The sequence below is a fragment of the Schistocerca piceifrons genome, chromosome 1 (genome assembly GCF_021461385.2).
Source record: "Schistocerca piceifrons isolate TAMUIC-IGC-003096 chromosome 1, iqSchPice1.1, whole genome shotgun sequence".
In the NCBI taxonomy this organism is placed as follows: domain Eukaryota; kingdom Metazoa; phylum Arthropoda; class Insecta; order Orthoptera; family Acrididae; genus Schistocerca; species Schistocerca piceifrons.
In genome coordinates, this window is record NC_060138.1 from 1,047,165,131 (window position 1) to 1,047,170,289 (window position 5,159).

A 5,159-nucleotide genomic window follows, 5' to 3' on the forward strand; every position below is an offset into this window, starting at 1 on the left:
CAAGCACTCGTACTTGGCCGGAGACACTACTTATGAAGGCATCTTTATGTGCTCACTGTGCGCTCAGAACTGTAAAGAGGAATGTGACGCGATCGACAGGCGTATTAGAGACACTGTCCAACATATCTCTGCAAAGCTTCGTCAGTTTTTCACTGTGGTTTCCTTTTAGCGCCTGATCGGACCTTACTTTCCGAATAGCCCTTGTCAACATCTGTTGGGATCCAGACTGTTTCAATGAATTTAAAGTTTTACACCGATCGCTGTTCACTCTCGGTCGGAAGAGCGCTTTCTAAAATTTTAATTCATAACAATGTTTCAAATAGCATCTTTAAAATCAAAGACACCAAAAATACATTTTAATGGTATCTGAAACAAGTGACGGACGCACTATACTGTTTAGAACAAATACCGTATTTGAAACACTTCCACCATGGTTTGACACTTGGAACAAGTCTAACGATTTTCAGCAGAGTACTGAGGACAAAATAGCATGAAAACGCGTATTTGAAAAAAAGTCGCTTAGAACGTTTACCATTTCCGATCTTCATATATAGTTCATCTCATGGATGTAACAAAAGATTTAAGTAAAGGAATGTGTTTTATTATTTATGAAAATAGACTCGGATTTCAGACATGGAGATAACCTGTCACTAAAATATAAGATTTGGAAAAGAATGCCATTTCTTACCAAGTGTGAATTATACAGAACATATTATTCCGATGCTATGTTCTACGACTTTGAAATGAAACTTAACATTTCCGAAGTTTACCCAGTCTCTTTCAAACAACATGTATGTAATACTGGAGTTCGATGCTTTCTTACAGAAGCTTTTTATTCGTGTGTCATGATCGCTCAACGATATGGCGGTCTGAACTGCCGGTTTGCGTGCGCGGCGGTGTTTCGCCTTTTATTCCACGAACTCTTTTTTCACATTCAATAATGTGAACTTACCTCCATGCGAATAGGCGTTGGACGTTCCCATGGTACCCACCGACCGTCGTCTCATCGTCAACAACGGCCGTCACCGGATGTGGATATGGGTGCATAGCGCTCTCCCGGCCCTTGCCAGTTTCCGTGACCAGAACCATTACTTCTCAGTCAAGTAGCTCCACAATTGGCCTCACAACGGCTGAGTTCACCCCGATTGCCAACAGCGCTCTGGAGATACGGACGGTCACCTATCCGAGTGTTAGCGATGTCAGAATACCCTTAATTTCGGTGATTTGTCGAGTACCGGTGTTGCCAGTGCTCAAGGTCATTGACCATTGTATAACTGAGGTAGTTAATTAGCTCTAAGTACGTTTGTCAAAAAATAAGTATTTGTGACGCCAAGTTAATTTACTTTCATATCTGCAGTACCATGATCTCAGTTTTAGACTCACGAGGAGAACAAATACCATAACCCGATTGCCCAGAAACTTTGTTCGGTGAAAGATGAGTTAACATAATAAAACGCGTGACTCTTGTTATCCGCAGATACTGGACCGTTGCTGAGAAAGCTACAGCCAAAGCTTTCAAGATACTGTATATAACTTCTAGTGAGCAAATGGTTCAGCTAAAACGGTGGCTACATCTAAATCTACATCCATACTCCGCAAGCCACCTGACGGTGTGTGGCGGAGGGTACTTTGAGTACCTCTATCGGTTCCCCCTTCTATTCCAGTCTCGTATTGTTCGTGGAAAGAAGGATTGTCGGTATGCTTCTGTGTGGGCTCTAATCTCTCTGATTTTATCCTCATGGTCTCTTCGCGAGATATAAGTAGGAGGGAGCAATATACTGCTTGACTCTTCGGTGAAGGTATGTTCTCGAAACTTTAACAAAAGCCCGTACCGAGCTACTGAGCGTCTCTCCTGCAGAGTCTTCCGCTGGAGTTTATCTATCATCTCCGTAACGCTTTCGCGATTACAAAATGATCCTGTAACGAAGCGCGCTGCTCTCCGTTGGATCTTCTCTATCTCTTCTATCAACCCTATCTGGTACGGATCCCACACTGCTCAGCAGTATTCGAGCAGTGGGCGAACAAGCGTACTGTAACCTTCTTCCCTTGTTTTCGGATTGCATTTCCTTAGGATTCTTCCAATGAATCTCAGTCTGGCATCTGCTTTACCGACGATCAACTTTATATGATCATTCCATTTTAAATCACTCCTAATGCGTACTCCCAGATAATTTATGGAATTAACTGCTTCCAGTTGCTGACCTGCTATTTTGTAGCTAAATGATAAGGGATCTATCTTTCTCTGTATTCGCAGCACATTACACTTGTCTATATTGAGATTCAATTGCCATTCCCTGCACCATGCGTCAATTCGCTGCAGATCCTCCTGCATTTCAGTACCATTTTCCATTGTTACAACCTCTCGATACACCACAGCATCATCTGCAAAAAGCCTCAGTGAACTTTTGATGTCATTTACGTATATTTTGGATAGCAACGGTCCTATGACACTCCCCAGCGGCACACCTGAAATCACTCTTACTTCGGATGACTTCTCTCCATTGAGAATGACATGCTGCGTTTTAATGCCGACCCTCAGCCAGACGTGGCCCGGGAACGGAATCCATGGACCGCAATGTGCGTTCGAAACGTTGATGTTCATGTGTCCTGCAGTTCACATGTCGACGCGCGATTTGCTGCGTTCTTCATCGACCCACGAGCCGAGTGATCCACCGTCCTGGGTGAAGGCTCAGTGGCTTAAGTCCCGGTTTCATAATTTTGGTCTCCGTGATAGAAACCAGATTATTATTTTCATGTTTGTTTTCATTCATCTGCCCAAGTTTGTACAAGATTACTACACGAATATTTACCACTGTACTGTATACTGAAATAGAGTTATCCTTATATGTCTGGTAAATGTATGTCTGACGAATGAATTAAAAATAATAATAAAGGAATGAGAAAATTATTGGAACTTGTTTTTGGTGAAATTTCTGTAGTGTATCTTGCTTCATAACCAACTGGAAGCGCCTGTTTTCGGTGAAGTGTTCCGTTATGTTTGGAGGCAAAACACATTTGCCAAGTACTAGTCCTGACCAGTTCAAATAACCATTCGGCAACTCCAGTCAGTGTAATGAACGAGAATCCGTCTCTGAAAATAAAGCATTTACAGAGAGAAAATAAATCTTTCGAAGTTAAAGAAACATTTTATATAGCTTGGCTAACGTGCGAAGTGTAGTACAAACCCATACTGCATTCGTGTAACGTTGATAATTTGATAAATAAGTAGCTCAGTAGATATTATTTAAAATCTAAATTTAATTCTATACGTATTCTTGTCTTTCTGTCGTCAGTGTTGACATTGATATAATTAAATGGAACAAAAACATGTGACTTGGGTGTAATATAAGTGTGCATGAGCATTAACTGTTGTAATGAAGGACCACAGTCTGCCTTCAGGTTAGAAACATGCTCCACTAATCAGATCTTGATCCTGCTGCCCTGAAAAGTTTATCCGACGTGGCAATGAAACAGTTTAGGTACAATACTCAGATTCCTTAGAGGCGACTACATTTCCGGTCGGTTTATTTCATTCTAAACATAGTTGATGAGATATTGCTTGATATTGGGTTGTTGAGTTTTGAAATACAATTAATTTATTACTACACGTCTCAGAGAAAGTGTAGAAATTACGTATTTTCAAAACACGACTGCAGGAGTTTGCGACGTATTTAGTTCGGTAGTTAAATGCATAATGTCGCCGGCGTGTAATAGCATCCTATTGCAGGAGAATGCCGGGCTTTATGGCTCCAGGCTCTCATCAGCAGGGAATTTATAATTAAAATTCACGAAATAGTTGCTGTCGTTAGGCTGGGAGTAAGAGGTACGTTAGAGGCATCAACGCGCTATGGCGTCTCTGATGAGACAGCTATTTCGTCTAACACATTTCCTTCAGAACCAGAGCAGTATCTCCTTATGCCTGACGTTCCTAAGGAAAAAAAATTACGATTGAAATGAACATTTAAAATGTGGCTCCTTTTACCAGTTATTTATGGTAGAACCGTCGTTAATGAAGGGAACATAACACAGTAGATGTGCACAATCATGGAGCCATATCTCGCAGGCTTGGGAGCAGACATAAATATCATCAAAACGGAACTTAGGAACGTGCATCTTCATACCCACTGTATCTGTTTGGAAATAATTTTATTATCTCCAAGAAATTTATGGCCCACATGACACACTGTATCACACCTAGAGATGAAACGGGTATGTTTCTGAATATTTTTATACATTCAGTTTAGAAAGCTGTGAATTTTAGGTACCTTCACTGTTAATACAGTGTTCCAGAAAAGCACTTATTACCGAGTTTGTTATCATCTAAGGACTAGTATTAATAAACCTTTTTCTTGATAGAATGGACCTCACTGGGGGAAGAGTTTTCAAAAGCTGGGAAACCATTCTAATATAGATTTGTCTTTTAGCTAGAGAATTTCAAGCGAACACCAGGAAGCATCTGCAAAGAATCAGTAGCATTATTCTTCACCATCTTTGCTCATTCTCTACCATTCCACGACTTCGACGTTCTCAAAGCTTTAAACTATATCCTGTGCCTTTTTACTTCTTGAAACAGGCCCATCAATTGTAATGTTTACTTCAATGAAAAGTGCTTTATAATGCCGTAAACGGTAAGGTCATTGGAGGCGATTTTAGTTTAATTTTTTTTTACATTCATACGGTCTGCATGGGATTTGGCATTGTTACTGTTAGAGGGTGGCCAGGTGTCCTTTCTGTCGTCACCCTTTTATTCCCAGGGTGGAATCTGAGCAACCAACTGTCTGCGTGTAGTTTTATCCATGTGAAAGTGTGCAAACGTTTTGCATATTTTTGCGTATCGCGTAAGTGCGGTGGGATGTGAGAACCAGTATGTTATTCACCTACTCGGATGTGGAAAACTGCCTAAAAGCCACATCCAGGCTGAGCGCCATACCTGCTCTATTCTTTAACCCGCTGATAGAATTCGATCCCGGGTGTGGACTTGCCCGGATACCAGAAGTTTCGTACTAACACTTGCGGCTATCCGGTCGCGTAGTGTTGTTATTTCACGGACGTCCATAAGCAATTTTATGTACCTCTTGCATCCCCTATGATTTTGGAATTAAAGACAAAGATGTGCTGGAATAGGAAAATATTGGGCAGGTTTAATTTTACATATTCAC

The 5,159-nt window shown here is 41.1% G+C and overlaps 1 non-coding gene across 1 annotated transcript; it reads right to left on the reverse strand.

The window, feature by feature from the left end:
• Window positions 1–2,529: 2,529 nt before the first annotated feature.
• Window positions 2,530–2,684, reverse strand: LOC124717769. The gene has a single exon (XR_007005812.1). It is a non-coding gene; the product is annotated as a 5.8S ribosomal RNA (ribosomal RNA).
• Window positions 2,685–5,159: the final 2,475 nt, after the last annotated feature.